A 22625-nucleotide genomic window follows, 5' to 3' on the forward strand; every position below is an offset into this window, starting at 1 on the left:
ACTTTCTTTATTTGTGCATTCCCATCACAGCATCACGCGAATCTGGTACATGACTGACACTTTTTCCACCCTTTGTCTCTCAACAATTTATATTTCCATATTAAAACACTGTTAAGCTTGGCTATATTTTTCTTATAAGCCATTTGCCAGAGGTAGTCTTTATTAGTTGTTATCGTTTTTTGTTTACATTAGACGGACTAGCTGCTGAGATTGGTTTGTCTCTTTTCTGTTTCTAGTCCCTAGGGCCTATTGCGATAAATGAGTCCGGTTTTTATGTTTGGCACCTACTCGCGCACACGTTAAATTTGAAAAACTGAGGCGTCTCGGGTTCACGATCTCGGAAGAGAAAGGAAGTATTTCCACATGCGCACTTTGATTTGAGGTAAATGCACAATCGTCGGGCTTGTTTTGAGCCACAGTATTGTCAATCTGGACGCTGATCACAGTCTTGGTAATACCGTCACCTTTATTTGTCTTTTGCACTGGCATTGTTGCTATCGAGGAATTTATAGCAGGATTGAACGCAAAGGATTATTGAGCAGCCGCTTTTGATGAAAGCAGGTGCATATCACTATGGGCACTAGTTGGGTGTTGTCGGATATTGTCTATCATGGTATAAGTGGAATCGCCTTAGTTATATCCACTCGTTTTCTTTTTCACCTTTTATAGAATCGACAACCTTCATCTACATACCGCAGCAACCTCACAGCTGCGTTATCTGGTATTTACACAGGTGAGTCCCCCGGCGTTTTGCAAGGGAGACAACTTGGCATGCGTGATTTGTACTGAACTGTAAACGACGTGGTAGTGCTTCATTTTATTTCGTTTGCACTAAGGGCATTTTCACCGTTTTTTCCAAACCCAGCACACTGGGCATCTCTTTTTGATTCACTTCTCACGTGGCACTGGTCAATATGCATGGTTTTAAAGATTTATGGTATCACAACAGTAACACATTGTTTGAAACTGACTCATTGGTTTCTCTGTTGAAGGAATCTGGTGATTTGGCCTGACATTACTTTCTTGTGAATGAATCCATAGAATGTATTTTTAAATGCATAGTAATATGTGGATTGTCATATACGTTATATATGTTCTTGCAGTGTTCCCCTGACGAAGGTGTTCGCACCAAAATGCATTGGGAAGTCATTGATGCTGGTGTAACTCAATTAAGAATTGAAAAGACTGTATAAGGAAATAAAGAAGAAGGCAGTGTGTTGAACTGTTACCATTTTGCTTCATGGATTTACTTTCTCAACCAACGGTGTTTGTCCTGCGCTACTTTTAGCATTTTTTGGTGCTCAATCTTAGGAAATCATTGATATTTCATAATATGAATGTATTGATTTATTTCACTTTTGGAAAACATTTGGATTATCACTGTTCTTGTGAAAATATTGCTCCAAGATTATTGTTTCTCTAGAACAAAAACATTACATAAATCATTTAGCACCGTTTTTGGGGCTTGTGAATAGTGCGCCCATGTGTTCAAACAGTTCTTGTTTGAATTCTTGGATTATTGTATTACCTGACGGGGGCTCATCAGGCTTCACAGGGGCAGCAACACTTTTTAGGAATTTCTTCAAGTTAAAACTGATTGAATTGGTTGATAACCTGCACACCTCAGAGTTTAAGTTTATCAGATTTATCTTTTTCTCACTTTAACTAGTGACCAGCACATGCCAGGCCAACTTCTCACATTGGTGGGCAGCGTGTGGGATTCCAGCTTGCCATTGTTTTACCAGAAAATCTCTATTTGAATTACTAACTGAAAACCACTTAAGGTACTAAAGGTACATATAAAGTCAAGCTTAGTATCAATAAGTTCTACTAAACTTAGAGCTGTTTGTGAAGGGATAGCACATCCTTGCTACAGCTCAAGCTAGGATCAGTCGGCCACAAACTAGAGTAGGTAGTACAACACTGCACAACACTAGAATGTCCTCAAGGGATGGAGCCAGTGGGTCCACCCAACCTCAGTGTAAGGACATGACCTTCTTTGACTTGAAGGCCATGTGTGTTGCAAGACATCTGGGGTTAGGACAGAGTCCCTTCACACAACACCTGATAAATTTGCTAACAGCAGGTGATCTGAAACTGCTCTAGAACCTAGTGGATCTGGATCAGGGAGTGGGTCAGCCATAGTCTCTGGGTCAGATGATGAAAATCAAGATGACCTGGAGTCTGTGATGGAAGGGCCAGACCCACAAGGGTCTGCAAGGGACAGAGGAATTCTCCCTAAGAGAGCTGACAGAAGTGAAGAGAGGCCTAGGTCCCCTTCAAGGGAATCTAACCACTCATATCACCCTGGCAGAGAATCTGACCATCAGAGGAACTCATACTTTAATAGAGAAACCTCCTCTGAAAGAAGGTACAAGGTGCTCCAGTATGAGGAAGCTAGGCTTGCCCTCAGAACCAAGCAATTGGCCTTAGATAGAGAAGCCTTTGAGGTCCAGAGAGCTTCTAAGAAAGAGGGGTTAGAACCCCCTGGTGGCAGCAACAGTGTCCCTAGAGGCATAGGAACCTGTCCAAGGTTGTTCCTCCCTACCAGAGTGGGGATGATATCCACAAATGGATAACTGCTATGGAGAGGGCCAGTAAAGTTCAGCAGGTCCCCCAGAAACAGTGGGCAGCAATCTTGTGGCTCTCCTTTTCTGATAAAGGTAGAGACAAGCTCCTCACTGTTAGAGAAGAGGATGCTCATGATTATGAAGTCCTGAAGAGTTCACTGATAGAAGTGTTTGTCTTAACCACTGAACAGTACAGGTTGAAGTTCAGAGATACCCAGAAAGCACAGACTCAGGACTGGACTGACTTTGTTGATTGTGCAACCAAGGCTCTGGAGGGTTCGCTGGTTGGTAGTAGAGTTACTGATTTTAAAGGATTGTATAATATTATCAAGAGAGAACAGATCCTTAATAATTGCCAAACACAGTTGTTGCATCAGTACCTGGTGGACTCTGATCTGACCTCTCCCCAAGAATTGGGAAAGAAGGCAGACAAATGGGTCAGAACCAGGGTGAGGCAGAAAACCCAGAACCAAGGGGGTGACACTAAGAAGCAAGATCGTAAAGGCTCTGAGAAAGGTGGGGATAAGGCAAAAGACCATAAGTCTTCACAAGGGCCCCAAAAATCTGCATCTGGTGGGGATTCACAGTATGCAAAGGGAAAATGCCAAAAGAAGCCCGGTGCAAATTCTGTAAACAGAAAGGGCACTGGACGTCTGATTGTACCAAGTCCAAAGACCAAACCACCACTCAAGCCCCTAAGGCAACTGTTCCCCCTAGTACAAGTACTGGTGGAGGTGGTAATCAGAATAAGGGTGTAATAGGGTTGACCTTGGGTTCTGATGTGGACTCTGGCCTAGTCAGAGAAACCACACAGGCATTGCTAGTTTGTGAGGGAGACCTTGATATGTCCTTCCTAGTGAGCCCCAGTAATCTGGGATAGTACAAACAGCAGCCTATAATAAATGGCAAACAGGCTTTGGCATTCAGGGACACAGGTGCTAGTGTCACCATGGTGGCAGAGGATCTAGTGGACCCTGCACAGATCATCCTGGGTGAAATGTACCAGGTAACCAATGCAAGCAATGTCAGGACCAACCATAGTCTGGCAGTTGTGAATTTCTCCTGGGGAGGGGTAACTGGCCTCAAAAAGTTAGTAGTCAGTGCAGACCTCCCTGTCGAATGTCTATTGGGCAATGATCTGGAGACTTCAGCCTGGTCTGGAGTAGAGTTATGGACTCATGCTGAGATGTTGAGCATACCTGCAGAGGTATTTGATGTGACCAGGTCACAGGCCAAAATGCATAAACCTGAACCAGCTCTGGATCCTGAAACTATGGACCAGATGCTACCCAAGAGGAGGAGCAGTAGGGTTAAGGCTGTGCCTTCCCCTCTGTCTCAGATCTTGGATTCCCCTCCTGAGGGAGGAGAAGCAGATCCTGAAGAAGGAACTACTCCAGAGGGACTTGAGCCTGATCAGGTTGAGTTCTTGGTGCAGGGGGACCTTCCAGGGAAGATCTGAGTAAGGAGCAACAGTGATGCCCCTCTCTTGAACCCCTCAGACAGCAGGCTGCTGCTGAGGCTGCTGGGAGTGCTAGTGGGTCCAATAAGGTTTATTGGGATGAGGGACTCCTATATTCTGAGGCTAGAGATCCTACCCCTGGAGCCACCAGGAGGTTGGTAATACCTCAGAAGTTTAGGGGGTTCCTCTTGACCCTAGCACATGATATCCCATTGGCAGGACACTTGGGCCAAAACAAGACCTGGGACAGGCTTGTTGCACATTTTCATTGGCTACACATGTCAGAGGACAACAAGGAGTTTTGTTGCTCCTGTGTCACTTGCCAAGCCAGTGACAAGTCAGGTGGCACAACAAAGGCCCCCCTGATACCACTACCTGTGGTGGGGGTACCCTTTGAAAGGGTAGGGATTGACATTGTTGGTCCCCTTGACCCTCCAACAGCCTCTGGGCACAGGTTTATCCCGGTGGTAGTGGATCATGCCACCAGGCACCCAGAAGCAATTCCCCTCAGGACCACCACAGCCCCTGTGGTGGCAAGAGCCCTCATTGGAGTCTTCTCCAGAGTGGATTTCCCTAAGGCGGTTATATCTGACAGAGTTACAAACTTTATGTCAGAGTATCTGAAAGCAATGTGGAAGGAGTGTGGTGTCAATTACAAATTCACTACTCCCTATCACCAACAATGCAATGGGTTAGTTGAGAGATTCAACAAATCCCTAAAGGGAATGATTAAAGGCCTCCCAGAAAAGCTTAGGTGAAAATGGGATCTTTTACTTCCCTGCCTTCTGTTTGCATACAGGGAGGTCCCACAGAAGGGGGTTGGCTACAGCCCTTTTGGACTTTTGTTTGGGCACCCTGTCAGGGGTCCATTATGTTTGGTGAAGGAGGGATGGGAGTTACCTCCCAAACAGAATGTGATGGACTATGTACTTGGTCTCCGCTCCCGGATGGCAGAGTACATGAAGAAGGCCACCAACAACCTTGAGGCTAGCCAAGAATTGCAAAAAGCTTGACATGTCCAAAAGGCTGTCCTGACTGTTTACCAGCCAGGCCAGAAGGTGTGGGTGTTGGAGCCTGTGGCCCCAGCAGCTCTCCAGGACAAATGGAGTGGCCCCATACAATTGTTGAGAAAAAGGGAGAAGTCACCTACTTGGTGGATCTTGGAATTCCCAGGAGCCCACTTAGGGTGCTCCATGTCAACAGATTAAAGCCATATGTGGACAGGGCTGACATGGGCTTGCTCATGGCAACTGATGAGGACCAGGAGGAGGAGAGTGCCCCTCTCCCTGACCTGCTCTCACTGAACCCTGATAATGGGTCAGTTGATGGTGTTGCTTTGGCAAGCAGCCTCACTGAACATCAGCAAACTGAATGCAGACAAGTTCTGCAACAGTTCAGGCATATGTTTAGCCTGACCCCAAGTCAGACTTCCTGGTGCACCCATGACGTGGACACTAGAGACAGTCTGCCTGTCAAGAGTAAAATCTACAGGCAACCTGACCATGTCAGGGACTGTATCAGGACTGAAGTCCAGAAAATGTTGGAATTAGGAGTTATTGAGCCTTCAGATAGCCCTTGGGCTAGTCCAGTAGTCCTTGTGCCAAAACCTCATACCCAGGGTGGTAAGAAAGAGAGGTTTTGTGTAGACTACAGAGGCCTCAATGCAGTGACCAGGACTGACGCCTACCCAATTCCAAGGGCAGATGAGCTCATTGATACTTTGGCCTCAGCCAAATATCGGAGTACATTTGACCTAACAGCTGGCTACTGGCAAATCAAGTTAGCTGATGATGCCAAGGACAAAACTGCATTTATAACCCCTTTTGGGCACTATCACTTTGTGGTGATGCCCTTTGGTTTGAAAAATGCATCTGCCACTTTTCAGAGGTTGGTGAATAAAGTTCTGACTGGTATGGAAACTTATTGCTCAGCTGATCTAGATGCTATTGCTGTCTTTAGTTCCACCTGGCAGGATCACCTGGTCCACCTCAGAAATGTTTTGGAGGCCCTGCAAAAAGCAGGCCTCACTATCAAGGCCACTAAGTGCCAGATTGGGCAGAGACAGGTTGCGTACCTGGGCCTCCTTGTAGGTGGAGGCCAGGTTCAACCATTGCAGAGCAAAATCCAGAGCATAATGGAATGGGTAGCTCCAACAACCCAGACACAGGTTAGAGCCTTTGTAGGCCTGACTGGGTACTATAGGAGGTTTGTTAAGGGATATGGATCTATAGTGACCCCCTTAACTGACCTTACCTCTAAGAACTTGCCAAAGAAGGTTCAGTGGACAGCTAGCTGTCAAAAGGCATTTGATGACCTCAAGCAGGCAATGTGCACTGCCCCCATCTTGCAGAGTCCAGACTACAAAAAGAAGTTCATTGTCCAAACAGATGCTTCAGAGCTGGGTGTGGGAGCTGTACTGTCTCAACTTAATGATGAAGGTGAAGACCAGCCAGTAGCTTTTATAAGCAGAAGGCTGACACCTGGAGAGAAACGTTGGTCAGCTATAGAGAGGGAGGCCTTTGCTGTGGTGTGGGCCCTGAAGAACCTAAGGCCATACTTGTTTGGCACTCACTTCATAGTTCAGACTGACCACAAGCCCCTCCTATGGCCCAAACAGATGAAAGGTGAAAATCCTAAATTGCTAAGGTGGTCCATTTCCCTACAGGGGATGGACTATTCAGTAGAACATAGACCTGGGACCCAACATGCCAATGCAGATGGACTCTCAAGGTATTTCCACTTAGAACATAAAGACTCAACTGGTCAAGGTTAGTTTAATGTCCCTGTGTTTGGGGGGGGGTTGTGTAGGAGAGTAGGATCTGCACTTCTGTTGCCCCCACTTTCTTCCTGATGTTAACACTGGTGTCTGGCTATAGTCAGGCTGGGTTCCTGCTAATCAGGGCCTCAGTCTCTCTGTTCTCTCTAAATGACTTGGAGTGCATATTAGATGCACTGGTTATTGGTTACTGTGGTGCCTTATGAGCCCCTAGTATATGATACCTTAGGTACCAAGGGCATAGGTACTTTTACAGGCCTACCAGGGGCTGAAGCATGTATTATGCCACCCTTAGGAAGCAGACTAAATCTGACACCTCAGGCCTGCTACTGCAGCCTGGGTGAGGTAGTGTTAGCACTCCTCACAGAGGTATAGGTTCCTATATCTCACCACTCACACACATATAAACCTATCAGTCACCCCTATGGCAGGCCCTATCAATCCTGAGGGCAGGGTGTGAGAAAGTGGCTCTGTATATACTGTTCCCTAATAGGTACAGGGTGTACAGAGTCCACAGTCCCCCAGAGGCTGATAGAGGTCAAAGTTAGGTATGACCTTACTCTCAAAAGTGGTAGCTTGGTCGAGCAGTAAGGCAGTACCAGAGGACAGTGCAAAGCATTTATTGTACACACTCAGTCAGCAAATGGTTTCACACACTCAATAACTGAACTCTAGGCCAATGGTTTATATATATAAAATATATGCTTGTTTTATTTTTAGAACCACAAAGGGGGTAAAAATATACTTTCTCAGAATGAGAGGTTGAATATAAATACTTTTGTCTTAAGCAATAAATTTGTGTAAACAGTCACCGTTGGTTGCAATAAACAATCCTATTTCCTAAACATAACAATGCATTGAGCTCAATGGTAAATTCAGGTTATTTGTAATAAATTACTTTTCAGATTACTTTTGGAATTCCAGGTCTGGCTCCTAGAACCAGCCTTGGGTCAGTATTCAGAATCAAGTGATGAAAGTCGACTTAATAACTGTAATGATTTTTAAATAATATTTAGCTATTTCAAAAGTTAGCACTTAGAAAATATTTCAAAGAAAACATTCAATGGATCTCTATGGCAAGAAATTCACATTGCAGGTAGAGTACTTTATCGTTACTTTAGCAATCCAGGACTGGGTGCCTAGACCCAGGACTGGGGTCCTTATCAAAAGCAGGTAAGTAATTTCGTTTTCAGAAATGGTACGATTTTAAAAGAATATTTCAATTTTGCAAAAATAGACACTTAGAAGAAATTTCACAGAAAAGCAGACAATGGTTTCCTATGGGAGAAAAATGAGTTAGAGGTAAGTATAGTTGTGAACACTTTTCAGGGTCAGGGCTGGGCACCAAGATCCAGCACTGGGAGCTCACCTAGGAGCAGGTGAGTAAATTCGTTTTTGTCACTTGGCTGATTTTTGGTGAATTTTTGCAGTTTTGAAAAGTTCACACTTCGAAGATTTTTGAAGAAAAAGCCAGTCAATGTTACCCTATGAGGAAAATGAAGTTAGCGGTTTAAGGGTAAGTACTCGACTGGCAGAGTTGAAATTCCGGGCATGGACTCAGGGGTCCCCCAGTGTCAGGTAGGTACAGTTGGTTCACCCTCAGCGGTTTCAGGACGGCCGGGTGCAGAGAGAGTTAGGCCCAATGTTATCCTATGAGGGATAGGGGGGCCTTGGTTGGTGGCTGCTGTCTGGCAAGCCACGCGGCTGTGGGAGCTGGGCTCCTGGTCACTTACTCAGGGCAAGTGGGGGAAGTAGGTTAGTGTAGAGAGGGCACTGCCAGGGCCACTCGGGCGGCTGGGTGCAGGGTGCTTTTGAGCCTTCGGGCGCTCAATGGAAATCAATGGGAATGTTCCGGTTTGGAAACAGGCTGCAGGCTCGGGGACGAGGATGTTTCAGGTGCCACCACCACTTCGAGAGGTAAGTTGGGTAGTTGTAGGTTAGGTGGGTACCCCGGGATTGGGCACAGGGGGCCGCAGGGCGCCGGGTGCAGGGGTGCCTTTTGACGTCGGGAATCTTACCCTCTGGTTGATCGCGGCTGGGGTGGCACTTGGTTCTGAGGCTGCAGGCTTCTTCCGGGATGTCGAGGGGGGTCCTTGGGTGCCGGACTCCGGGTCACAGTCGCCGTGGGGTCGTCCTCAGGGTCTTTGTCCACTCCGGCACTGGCCAGGCTTGGCTGGTGCAGAGTGTGTTGGGTCCGCGGTCCCGGGCTGGTGCCAGGGATAGCAAATAGGTTTCTTGAGTAGAGCCTCTACTCGTGGGAGTCCCAGGGGCTTAGAGCTAAAAGGTAGCCAGGTCCTCCGGGGTTGGTGAGGTTGCTGGCCACGAGAGATGCCGTGCTGGTGCAGGTTCGAGAGTCGACAGGCCGGTAGGGCTGGGGCCAAAGCAGTTGGTGTCTTCATCTCTTTTTAGCAGCTGCAGGGCAGGTCCTTGTTCTTCTTGCTCTTCTTGTAGTTTTCTATCTGGAATCTAAGGAAGGAAGGTTCAGGGTGCCCCTAAATACTAGATTTAGGGGCGTTACAGGTAGGTGAAGGCCAGGGACCAATGGGTCCTTGTCCTGGGGTGGGTACACCCCCTATCCTGCCTCTCTCCTGTGGGAGGGGGGCAGTAGCCTAATCCTGATAGGGTAGGGCCTCCCAGCTTCACCTGCCTCCCCCACCTGAGGGGTGGGGTGGGCAGGCTGGCACATCCCCTGTCCTTGTATGGGGTTTCCGGCCCAGCTTCCCGCCAGAGTGGGGGGTTGCAGTGGCCTGGGGAAACTCCAAATGGCGGCCTGCCTTTGAAGCTTCCCTTTGCTCATCCTGGGGGAGGAGATTTCTCACCTCACCCAGGATGTGCATTGTTGCAGGCCCGGGAGAGCAGGGGCTCTCCCACCCAGGGGTCCAGCAACGTGTCTGCTGTGTGGCAGCCTGGGCAGCCTCAGAGCAGACGTGGATTGTAAGTTAGCTGTAAGGGGGCATCTCTAAGATGCCCTCTGGGGTGCTTAGTACATTAAATCCTACACTGGCATCAGTGTGGGTTCAATGTGCTGAGAAGTTTGATACCAAACTTCCCAGGCTTCAGTGGTGCCAATATGGTGCTGTGGAGCTCGTGTTTGACAAGCTCTCAGCACCATGTACTCTTAAATGACAGCACTGCACTTACAGTGCCCAGGAATGGACCCGGGTACTGTAGGGGCACAGGGCTCCTGCTCCTGTGCCCACACCATAGGCGTAATGCACCCAGCTAGAGGGGTGGCTGACATATGCCTTGGCAGTGTAGGTGATGGGCATGGTACACAGTAATGTGTGCCATGTCGACTCTTTGTTTTGTCCTGCACCCAGACACTCAGCCTGCAAGGGCAGTGTGAGTGTAAGGGTACAGGGCCTCTGAGGGTGGCACAATGAGTGCTGCAGCCCTTAGAGGCCTTCCCTGGCCACAAGGCCCTGGGTACCTAGGGTACCATTTACTAGGGGCTGACATGTGGCTAGGGTTTGCCAATTTGGAGTTTGTGTGGTTTAAGGAAGGAACATAGGCCCTGGGCACCTGATTGGCAGGAACCCAGGGTACACTCAATCGAAGTTCATTCAGCAATTTAGCAAAAAGTGGGGGCATACCATGCAAGAAAGATGGCACTTTCTCACACAACCCCCCCCCCAAACGAAAGGTGATGAGACTAACCTTGTCCTATGGAGTCTTCATTGTCTAAGTGGAAGAACCTGGAAAGTCCATCTGCATTGGCATGGGCAGTCCCTGGTCTGTGTTCCACTTCAAAGTCCATTCCCTGTAGGGAGATGGACCACCTCAGTAGTTTTGGATTTTCCCCTTTCATCTGCATTAGCCATCTGAGAGGTCTGTGGTCAGTTTGAACTAGGAAGTGAGTGCCAAACAAGTATGGCCTCAGCTTCTTCAGGGACCAAACCACAGCAAAGGCCTCCCTCTCAATGGCACTCCAACGCTGCTCTCTAGGGAGTAGTCTTCTGCTTATAAAAGCAACAGGTTGGTCTTGGCCTTCATCATTGGTCTGGGATAGGACCGCTCCTATCCCTAGCTCAGAGGCATCAGTCTGCACTATGAACTGCTTGGCATAATCTGGAGCTTTTAGAATTGGTGCTGAGCACATTGCTTCTTTTAGGGTGTCAAAAGCCTTTTGACAACTAACTGTCCAGTTAACTTTCTTGGGCATTTTCTTGGAGGTGAGTTCTGTGAGGGGGGTCACAATGGACCCATACCCCTTCACAAACCTCCTGTAGTACCCAGTCAAGCCAAGGAATGCCCTGACTTGGGTCTGGGTTGTTGGAGCTATCCAGTCCATGATGGCCTGGATTTTGGGTTGTAAGGGCTGTACCTGGCCTCCACCTACAAGGTGGCCCAAGTACACCACAGTGCCCTGCCCTATCTGGCATTTGGACGCCTTGATAGTGAGACCTGCACTCTGCAGAGCCTCTAAAACCTTCCCAAGGTGGATCAGGTGATCCTGCCAGGTGGAGCTAAAGACAGCAATATCATCAAGATAAGCTGCACTAAAGGACTCCAACCCAGCCAGGACATGGTTCACCAACCTCTGGAAGGTGGCAGGGGCATTCTTTAACCCAAAGGGCATCACAGTAAACTGGTAATGCCCATCAGGGGTGGAGAATGCTGTCTTTTCTTTTGCTCCTGGGGCCATGCCAATCTGCCAGTACCCTGCAGTTAAGTCAAAGGTACTGAGAAATTTGGCAGCCCCCAATTTGTCTATCAGTTCATCTGCTCTTGGGATAGGGTGAGCATCTGTCTTGGTGACAGAGTTGAGCCCTCTATAGTCCACACAGAACCTCATCTCTCTCTTTTCACCCTGTTGATGAGGTTTGGGGACCAGAACCACTGGGCTAGCCCAGGGGCTCTCTGAAGGCTCAATGACCCCTAACTCCAGCATCTTGCTGACCTCAGCTTTGATGCTTTCCTTGACTTGATCTGACTGTCGATAGATTTTGTTCTTGACAGGTGCACTGTCACCTGTGTCCACATCATGGGTACACCAGCTTGTCAGACCAGGGGTCAGGGAAAAGAGGCTAGCATATTGTTGCAAGACTTGCTTGCAGTCAGTCTGCTGTTGGGCAGAGAGGGTGTCTGAAAAAATCACACCATCTACTGACCCATCTTTTGGGCTGTAGGATAGGAGGTCAGGGAGTGGCTCACTCTCTGCTTCCTGTTCTTCATCAGTCACCATCAGCATGGTGATGTCAGCCCTATCATTGTAGAGTTTAAGGCGGTTCACATGGATGACCCTTTTGGGTGTCCTGCTAGTGCCCAGGTTAACTAGATAGGTGACCTCACTCTTTCTCTCTAGGATAGGGTAAGGGCCACTCCATTTGTCTTGGAGAGCCCTTGGTGCCACTGGCTCCAAAACCCACACCTGTTGCCCTGGTTGAAATTCAACCAGTGCAGCTTTTTGGTCATACCAGTGCTTCTGGAGCTCCTGGCTGGCCTCAAGGTTCTTGGATGCTTTTTCCATATACTCAGCCATTCTGGACCTTAGGCCAAGCACATAGTCCACTATGTCCTGTTTGGGTTCTTGAAGAGGCCTCTCCCAGCCCTCCTTTACAAGACACAGTGGTCCCCTTACAGGATGACCAAACAGAAGTTCAAAGGGTGAGAAACCTACTCCCTTCTGTGGCACTTCCCTTTAAGCGAAAAGCAAGCATGGTAACAGGACATCCCACCTCCTTTTGAGTTTCTCAGGGAGTCCCATGATCATACCTTTCAATGTCTTGTTGAACCTCTCAACAAGGCCATTGGTTTGTGGGTGGTAGGGTGTAGTAAACTTGTACTGCACCCCACACTCTTTCCACATGTGTGTTAGGTAAGCAGACATGAAGTTGGAACCTCTGTCTGAAACCACCTCCTTAGGAAAACCCACCCTGGTGAAGACACCCAGGAGGGCCTTGGCTACTGCAGGAGCTGTAGTAGTCCTAAGTGGAATTGCTTCAGGGTACCTAGTAGCATGATCCACTACTACTAGAATGAATTTGTTCCCTGAGGCTGTGGGAGGTTCAAGTGGACCCACAATGTCCACACCTACCCTTTCAAAGGGGACCCCCACCACTGGTAGTGGAATGAGGGGGGCCTTTGGGTGGCCACCTGTCTTGCCACTGGCCTGACAGGTAACATAGGAGCTGACAAACTCCTTCACTTTTTGGTGCATCTGGGGCCAGTAAAAGTGACTCACTAACCTTTCCCAAGTTTTGGATTGCCCCAGATGTCCAGCTAGGGGGATGTCATGAGCCAAAGTTAGGAGGAACTCCCTGTACTTCTGTGGCACTACCACCCTCCTGGTGGCTCCAGGAGTGGGGTCTCTTGCCTCAGCATACAGTAATCCCTCTTCCCAATAAGCTCTGTGGGTACCACTGACATCTCCCCTGGCTTCTGAAGCAGCTTGTTGTCTCAGGCTTTCAAGAGTGGGACAGTCTTGCTGACCCTGGCACAGCTCTTCCCTAGAGGGTCCCCCTGGGCCCAAGAGTTCAACCTGGTAAGGGTCAAGCACCATAGACTCAGTTCCCTCAGGGGTATCTACATCCTCTCCAGGGGGAGAGGGGTTCTGAGTGTTTGGCTGTACAGAAGCTGGTCCCCCAGTCTTCTTGCCCTTCCTCTTGGTTGGTTGGGCCATTATTCCAGGCTCCAAACCTACTTTTTCACCCTTCCTCTTGCTCTGTGCTCTGGTTTGCACACACACCAATTCAGGGATGCCCAGCATGGCTGCATGGGCCTTTAACTCAACCCCAGCCCAGGCTGAGGTTTCCATATCATTTCCAAGCAGACATGCAGCTGGCAACTTTGGAGAGACCACTACCTGTTTCAGGCCAGTAACCCCCCCCCCAGCCTAATGTTACCATGGCCATGGGATGACTAGTGGTGACACTGTCAGCGTTGGTGACTGGGTAAGACTTCCCAATCCAGTATTGCTCAGGGGAAACCAGTGTGTCTTTCACCATAGTGACACTGGCACCTGTATCCCTCAGAGCTTCTACCCTAGTTCCATTTACCCAGGGGTACTGTAAGTATTTCTTTAAGTTGGGGGGCCACACAGCCACAGTGGCAAACTCCACTTCTCCCAAGGAGACTAAACTTGCTTCAGTGTGTTCCCAGATTTGCTCAGGGTACACCTCTGATCCCATTTGTATACTTGCTGCCCCAGGAGTGGCTGTACTGGGTGCCTTAGGGGCTTTGTTTTGGGGGCAAGATACAGTTAGGTGTCCCTGCTTCTTACAGGTATTACACCAGGCCTTTAAGGGATCAAAGTTCTTCCCCCTATATGGTTGGGGCACATAGGGAGTAGTTTGGGTCCCACCCACCTGAACAGGTTTTTGGGGCCCTTTGGAAGACTCAGACTTTTTATCTTGGGGATTCTCACCACCTTTCCCCTGGGGAGGTTTTGTGACCACCTTCTTTTGGTCACCCCCAGTGGTTGTCTTGGTCACCCTAATCTTGACCCAGTGGTCCGCCTTCTTTCCCAATTCTTGGGGAGAAATTAGACCTAGGTCTACCAAATGCTGATGCAACTTTTCATTTGTGCAGTTACTCAAAATATGTTCCTTCATGAATAAATTGTACAATCCAGTAAAATCCTGCACACCATGTCCAGCTAACCAACCATCCAGTGTCTTCACTGAGAAATCTACAAAATCAATCCAGGACTGGGTCTGGGTTTTGTGAGCCCCCCTGAATCTAATTCTGTACTCCTCAGTGGTGAATCCAAATCCCTCAATCAGAGCTTTCTTCATGAGGTCATAGGATCCTGCTTCTGGCCCAGAGAGAGTCAGAAGCCTGTCCCTGCAGTTACCAGAGAACAGTTCCCACAGGAGTGCCCCCCCAGAGAGGTTTCTTTACTTTCCTGATATCACAAGCCCTCTCAAAGGCTGTGAACCATTTGGTGATATCATCACCTTCCTCAAATTTAGGGACAATCCCTTTGGGGATTTTAGGGTCAGAAGTTTCCTCCCTATCCTTGTTTTTATTATTGCTGCCACCATTGATGGGTGCTAAACCCATCTCTCTCCTTTCCTTTTCTAGGGCCAGGAGTCTGGACTCTAGATCTATTCTTCTGACCAGCCTCACAAGGCTGTCCTCTTCACTGGGGGGTCCCCCAGTGTCGTCTCTGGGACCAGAGCCACCTGTGTGGTCTCTAGGTGCCCAGATGCTATGTCTTGAGTTGGAGGGTATGGGTGCCATCTCCTCCCTAGGGAATAGTATGGGGAGGTTGCTGTCCACCTCCCCTGTTTCCCTTTCCTCATCTGACTGGCCATCACCATGTTCAGATGGGTGGTCTTTAGCATACTCAGCCAGGAGCTCCTGGAGCCCTTGTTTGGTTGGATGCTGACCCATTTGTAAATTTTTGAGTTTACATAAGGACCTCAATTCCTTGAAAGACAAGTGTAAGTAAGGTGTGAGGTCGAGCTCCTCCACCAGGTCCATGTTATTATTATCACTAATAGCTGGGTTTGTTTGAGACATTCTAACCTGACAGTTCTAACCCTCTACCCTGACTATAGTGACTTTTATTTTTCTAAAATTCTAATGGGACTTAAGCAAGGCCCTAGCAAGACTTTTAGTAATTTTGGAAAAACCAATCAGAATTCTAAAGGCAATTTTTAAGAGTTCTGTCGTGTGATCAGATGGTAACCAAGTAGTCCAACAAATGCAAGTTTGTATCCCACCGCTGATCCACCAATGTGAGAAAGTGGCTCTGTATATACTGTTCCCTAATAGGTACAGGGTGTACAGAGTCCACAGTCCCCCAGAGGCTGATAGAGGTCAAAGTTAGGTATGACCTTACTCTCAAAAGTGGTAGCTTGGTCGAGCAGTAAGGCAGTACCAGAGGACAGTGCAAAGCATTTATTGTACACACTCAGTCAGCAAATGGTTTCACACACTCAATAACTGAACTCTAGGCCAATGGTTTATATACATAAAATATATGCTTGTTTTATTTTTAGAACCACAAAGGGGGTAAAAATATACTTTCTCAGAATGAGAGGTTGAATATAAATACTTTTGTCTTAAGCAATAAATTTGTGTAAACAGTCACCGTTGGTTGCAATAAACAATCCTATTTCCTAAACATAACAATGCATTGAGCTCAATGGTAAATTCAGGTTATTTGTAATAAATTACTTTTCAGATTACTTTTGGAATTCCAGGTCTGGCTCCTAGAACCAGCCTTGGGTCAGTATTCAGAATCAAGTGATGAAAGTCGACTTAATAACTGTAATGATTTTTAAATAATATTTAGCTATTTCAAAAGTTAGCACTTAGAAAATATTTCAAAGAAAACATTCAATGGATCTCTATGGCAAGAAATTCACATTGCAGGTAGAGTACTTTATCGTTACTTTAGCAATCCAGGACTGGGTGCCTAGACCCAGGACTGGGGTCCTTATCAAAAGCAGGTAAGTAATTTCGTTTTCAGAAATGGTACGATTTTAAAAGAATATTTCAATTTTGCAAAAATAGACACTTAGAAGAAATTTCACAGAAAAGCAGGCAATGGTTTCCTATGGGAGAAAAATGAGTTAGAGGTAAGTATAGTTGTGAACACTTTTCAGGGTCAGGGCTGGGCACCAAGATCCAGCACTGGGAGCTCACCTAGGAGCAGGTGAGTAAATTCGTTTTTGTCACTTGGCTGATTTTTGGTGAATTTTTGCAGTTTTGAAAAGTTCACACTTCGAAGATTTTTGAAGAAAAAGCCAGTCAATGTTACCCTATGAGGAAAATGAAGTTAGCGGTTTAAGGGTAAGTACTCGACTGGCAGAGTTGAAATTCCGGGCATGGACTCAGGGGTCCCCCAGTGTCAGGTAGGTACAGTTGGTTCACCCTCAGCGGTTTCAGGACGGCCGGGTGCAGAGAGAGTTAGGCCCAATGTTATCCTATGAGGGATAGGGGGGCCTTGGTTGGTGGCTGCTGTCTGGCAAGCCACGCGGCTGTGGGAGCTGGGCTCCTGGTCACTTACTCAGGGCAAGTGGGGAAGTAGGTTAGTGTAGAGAGGGCACTGCCAGGGCCACTCGGGCGGCTGGGTGCAGGGTGCTTTTGAGCCTTCGGGCGCTCAATGGAAATCAATGGGAATGTTCCGGTTTGGAAACAGGCTGCAGGCTCGGGGACGAGGATGTTTCAGGTGCCACCACCACTTCGAGAGGTAAGTTGGGTAGTTGTAGGTTAGGTTGGTACCCCGGGATTGGGCACAGGGGGCCGCAGGGCGCCGGGTGCAGGGGTGCCTTTTGACGTCGGGAATCTTACCCTCTGGTTGATCGCGGCTGGGGTGGCACTTGGTTCTGAGGCTGCAGGCTTCTTCCGGGATGTCGAGGGGGGTCCTTGGGTGCCGGACTCCGGGTCACAGTCGCCGTGGGGTCGTCCTCAGGGTCTTTGTCCACTCCGGCACTGGCCAGGCTTGGCTGGTGCAGAGTGTGTTGGGTCCGCGGTCCCGGGCTGGTGCCAGGGATAGCAAATAGGTTTCTTGAGTAGAGCCTCTACTCGTGGGAGTCCCAGGGGCTTAGAGCTAAAAGGTAGCCAGGTCCTCCGGGGTTGGTGAGGTTGCTGGCCACGAGAGATGCCGCGCTGGTGCAGGTTCGAGAGTCGACAGGCCGGTAGGGCTGGGGCCAAAGCAGTTGGTGTCTTCTTCTCTTTTTAGCAGCTGCAGGGCAGGTCCTTGTTCTTCTTGCTCTTCTTGTAGTTTTCTATCTGGAATCTAAGGAAGGAAGGTTCAGGGTGCCCCTAAATACTAGATTTAGGAGCGTTACAGGTAGGTGAAGGCCAGGGACCAATGGGTCCTTGTCCTGGGGTGGGTACACCCCCTATCCTGCCTCTCTCCTGTGGGAGGGGGGCAGTAGCCTAATCCTGATAGGGTAGGGCCTCCCATCTTCAAGATGGCGAGAGCCCGGAGATGTGCTTCACCTCGCCTCCCCCACCTGAGGGGTGGGGTGGGCAGGCTGGCACATCCCCTGTCCTTGTATGGGGTTTCCGGCCCAGCTTCCCGCCAGAGTGGGGGGTTGCAGTGGCCTGGGGAAACTCCAAATGGCGGCCTGCCTTTGAAGCTTCCCTTTGCTCATCCTGGGGGAGGAGATTTCTCACCTCACCCAGGATGTGCATTGTTGCAGGCCCGGGAGAGCAGGGGCTCTCCCACCCAGGGGTCCAGCAACGTGTCTGCTGTGTGGCAGCCTGGGCAGCCTCAGAGCAGACGTGGATTGTAAATTAGCTGTAAGGGGGCATCTCTAAGATGCCCTCTGGGGTGCTTAGTACATTAAATCCTACACTGGCATCAGTGTGGGTTCAATGTGCTGAGAAGTTTGATACCAAACTTCCCAGGCTTCAGTGGTGCCAATATGGTGCTGTGGAGCTCGTGTTTGACAAGCTCTCAGCACCATGTACTCTTAAATGACAGCACTGCACGTACAGTGCCCAGGAATGGACCCGGGTACTGTAGGGGCACAGGGCTCCTGCTCCTGTGCCCACACCATAGGCGTTATGCACCCAGCTAGAGGGGTGGCTGACATATGCCTTGGCAGTGTAGGTGATGGGCATGGTACACAGTAATGTGTGCCATGTCGACTCTTTGTTTTGTCCTGCACCCAGACACTCAGCCTGCAAGGGCAGTGTGTGTGTTAGGGTACAGGGCCTCTGAGGGTGGCACAATGAGTGCTGCAGCCCTTAGAGGCCTTCCCTGGCCACAAGGCCCTGGGTACCTAGGGTACCATTTACTAGGGGCTGACATGTGGCTAGGGTTTGCCAATTTGGAGTGTGTGTGGTTTAAGGAAGGAACATAGGCCCTGGGCACCTGATTGGCAGGAACCCAGGGTACACTCAATCGAAGTTCATTCAGCAATTTAGCAAAAAGTGGGGGCATACCATGCAAGAAAGATGGCACTTTCTCACACAGGGTGCTTGGTTTACAATGTGAGGGGGTGCCTCTGCCTGAGCAGGGCCCCTCTGCAGCTGGCAGGGTCTATTCCCTGTGGCTGTTTGTGGATGCGGTTAAACCATATACCCTTAAGTGCATTATAACCTCCCGGTTAATGCTAACTTTGGAATGACTGCATCAAAACATGTCGTGTTTCGTGTCAAACATCTTGGACTCCTACCCCCACACCAGTAACTGGTGTGGGAGTATGATCCCACCCTTCTAGAGGGGATGACATGTACCTACTGTGGTAACACGGTAGAAATCTGAAAGAGCCCTGGCATCACAAAATGGATGCCACCAGCACAGACACTGGTCTGCCCTCCTGCTGCTGACTGAAACTCGCAGTGGAGGATGCCCAACAATAGGCATCCTGTCACAGGGAGGTGTCCCCACCTTCCAGACAGGATTTAGTGTATTAGAGCTGGGTGGGTGCACTCCTAGAGTGCTTTGAAGTCCTGCACTGGGGGAGCAGTAGGCTCCTCTGTGCATATGCCAGCTCAAACCGGTTCAGGGGCTACCAGTCCCTGCTCTGGTGCGAAACTGGACAAAGGAAAGTCGGTGTAACCACCCAACCCCGTGACCCTCCTAGAGGAGTGGTCACAGAGCTAGTCCCTCCCTTTCTTTTACTATAAGATAGGTACACCTTGCCATTGCAAGTTAGATAACCCTGGATGACGGTTTACAATAAGAATCCTGGTCCTTTGACGTTCCACTACCTTTGGAAGACGGAAGAATCTCCCTTGGAGTCAAGGGGTGACTCCCCTTCTTGGCAGGCACCAAAACTTGAATCAACGGTCGCAAACTTTCCCGCTCCCGCCAGAGTCCGAAGGCCCTGCAGCCCCGGGGGTGGATTTCCTGACTTCTCGACGGCCATTGTGAGTCCCCAGCAGAGCTGAGGCGAGTGGACCCCACGAGTGACGAGGGACCGCAATACCTGGGAACCGTGCACTATTGTCGAGTGCAACCTTTTCTCTACGTTCTACAAACTTGTGCTTTGGACCAGTTATGGTCCAAGCCTCCAGCAGGTTTTGCAGCAAAAATCGGAGGCCTACCCCCATCCCGAGTGACTGTGGGCTCCTGTGAAGCATTTTCTCAAGAGGCATCTTTGCGATCCCTTGCCCGTTGGCTTGTGGGTCCCCCGATGACTTTCTTATCAACTCAAAGGGCTCCAATGGCTGCTCCAGGCCTACCCTCACTCACCCTCACTGGGTGAGTCCCTCAGACCTTGCTGGTCTGCACCATTGACTAAATTCACGTTTCACAAGACTTGCTATTGCCAAGGCTTGTTGGCTCCAATCCGGTTGCCGACACCGCAGTCAGCTGCAGACCTCGTGGAACACTCCGAATCCAGCTGCTGGTCATCGTCGATCTCTCTTGGACCTTGTGAGTGAAGAGTCAAACCATCCTTGATCACCTGAAAACACCCAACATCCGTGGGCATCCATCTTCCTGGCCCCGGGTCACTGGCAAGTGACTGTGAACACTGTCCCTTCAATTTTCAGGTCTTCTACATCTCGAATCCAGCCTTGGATGCCACCGGACACTTCTTCAGTCGCCGCAAGCAGCAGATCTTTTTTGGTCTCCATAGAAAACAGAGACGTGACCCGACACCAAAAGACACCTATGCACCCGGCTTCCCTGGGTGAGGTAACTCATGCACTCCGGTGCCCTAGTGTGTGTTGGCCCTCAAATTACTTACCTTGTAAGTGGCTTGCTTGTAGACTTCCTCGAAGTACCCTAAAACTTTAAAAATCTAACCGCGACTTGCTCTATTGTAACCAATAGGGAACCCGCGGCTGTGTTCCCACACTGCACGCGTCTCCCGTGGGTCTTTTACTTACCTGCTTTTGCTGCATTAGTGAAGCCTCAGCGATTCTACAGGCCCTAGGCCTAGTCATTCTGCAAGTCGACTTTCCTAAACCTCTTTTTTAGTATATGGTCTGGTACGCCCCTAGGGCCCCAGCCATATTTGTGCTTAACTTATTGTGAAACGTTGATATTTGAATGTGTTCCTGGCTTCTAATCTCATAAAGAGATTAGTAGAGTGTGACTAGAAATAAATACATATATATTTGATATATATACATGTGTGGTGTCCTTTCATTTGGTAATTCAAGAGATTATAAGGTTAAACACGCTGCTTTACATTCCTCTGAGACTTAGCCTGAAGGCTGCTCTCCACAGCTACCACTAGGATAGCTTTCTTTAAAAGGTTGTCTTAAACCTATCTACCATAAGAGTCGAATTGGACTGGTGCAAGGTGGCCACTATAACTAGTGACCAGCATATGCCAGGCCAACTTCTCACAGTCACTATTCTGATTGTCCCCAAGATGTCTTTAGCAACTGTCTGGTAGGCTGCAACTGATGGAGCAGGGGAAACAAAATATCTTTTGACCCCTTTGAAATTAATGACCTCATAACTTTAATGATACTAATTGTCTGAACGCATGTACTAATCAACAAAATGCACCTTTATTAGGCACTACATGTGGGAAAACTAACTGGCTTTGCAAAATCTAATTTATTTACAAGTGTGGATTAAATAAACATAGGTCTCGTGATTTACGTAATAAATAGAGTAAAATTACATGGATTTTGTTGTGTAGTAGAATTATACTGTGGCAAAGAATGCAGATGGTAAGTAAAATGGCTTTAAATGTCGCTTTTGCAAGGTAACACAGGTTATTAGAATGGCAGGTGGTAAACAAAAAGGCTTATTTTCTATGTCTAATTTCTGTTGTGTTTGTTCTTATATTAGTTTTGTTCGGGCCTGGTAGGCCATGCCTGAAAATGGTTGCCGGAGAGGGATGGGATTGCGTGCGCCGAAAAAGATGGCCCCGCGCATGAGCAAAGTGAATGCTCCAGTCATGTGTATGCGGCCTATGCCAGGAGTGAGCGATGTCAAGGCCAGCCTGACCTGAAACGTGAGTGGTGCCCAGAGTTCAGCATGTATGCATGGGAACGGATGAGAGAACTGAGCTACAGAGGATGACCATCGGAGTTTGTTACAAATTTCATTAACAAGTTAAATTTCCCTTGGACACTGTGGATCACGAGAACTACTGTATGCATTTATTGTTTTCAAACAGGTTCGAACATGGAGGGCGATGAGGTGACCATCACCACCCCTCCAATTGACCAATTAGAATAAATTCAGCCCCTAAACATTTTAATTTTGAGTGTAGCAAGTTAGAGGAAAAAGTATAAATTTAATTAAATTGTGTTTACATTATGAGGGTTCCGAAGTCCAGAGCTGCTGAAGGTCCTGAGGTTTTGGTCCGATCCGATTCGACATTCCTTTATTTTTCTATCCTGATGCTACGAGAGACTCTGTCATTTTGGACTTCGAACTTTGATGGGGAGTAGGAACAAGACCGCCGTGGGAGTTGCCCCGGGAGGAGATTGCATCCGAGGAGGTTAGAGGGACAGTCAGTCAGTAATGGGAGATCTATCCTGTGATCTGCGGTTCATTCTTCTCTCTGGTGAACCCTTCTCTTCATCGCCCTATGGCCAAGGGTAATGAGTATTTTCTGTTTCTATTTTAATTTTACTTAAATGCTTACAGATAATGTTAAATGTACTTGTCTAATAAAACTTTACTTATTTACTTTCATTCAATAAATTCTGATAAAATCATATGCTAACTCTGCGATTGAGTCTGTGATTCTTAAATTAAACATGATCAATAAGTATTAAAGGTTTTAATCGTGATTGAGCTGGACTTAATCATCATCAACTCATTCTACTAGTTGGTCCATCGACCAAATAGCAGAGTACCTTGATGTTTGAAACCGACAGTTTCTAAGATTAATGTATATAATGTGTATAATGTATATTCTGTCATTTTTAATAAGGTACCCGGTTCGTCCTGCAACTCGTCTACTTATTATTAATCCAGAAAACTGAGTACATT

General features: G+C 48.2%; 1 long non-coding RNA gene across 1 annotated transcript; it reads left to right on the forward strand.

The window, feature by feature from the left end:
* Positions 1-369: 369 nt before the first annotated feature.
* On the forward strand, positions 370-22348 carry LOC146870590 (uncharacterized). Its single transcript, XR_014959411.1, has 3 exons — positions 370-561; positions 670-733; positions 21471-22348. It is a non-coding gene; the product is annotated as an uncharacterized LOC146870590 (long non-coding RNA).
* Positions 22349-22625: the final 277 nt, after the last annotated feature.

This window comes from Triturus cristatus, chromosome 1_1 (genome assembly GCF_964204655.1).
Source record: "Triturus cristatus chromosome 1_1, aTriCri1.1, whole genome shotgun sequence".
In the NCBI taxonomy this organism is placed as follows: domain Eukaryota; kingdom Metazoa; phylum Chordata; class Amphibia; order Caudata; family Salamandridae; genus Triturus; species Triturus cristatus.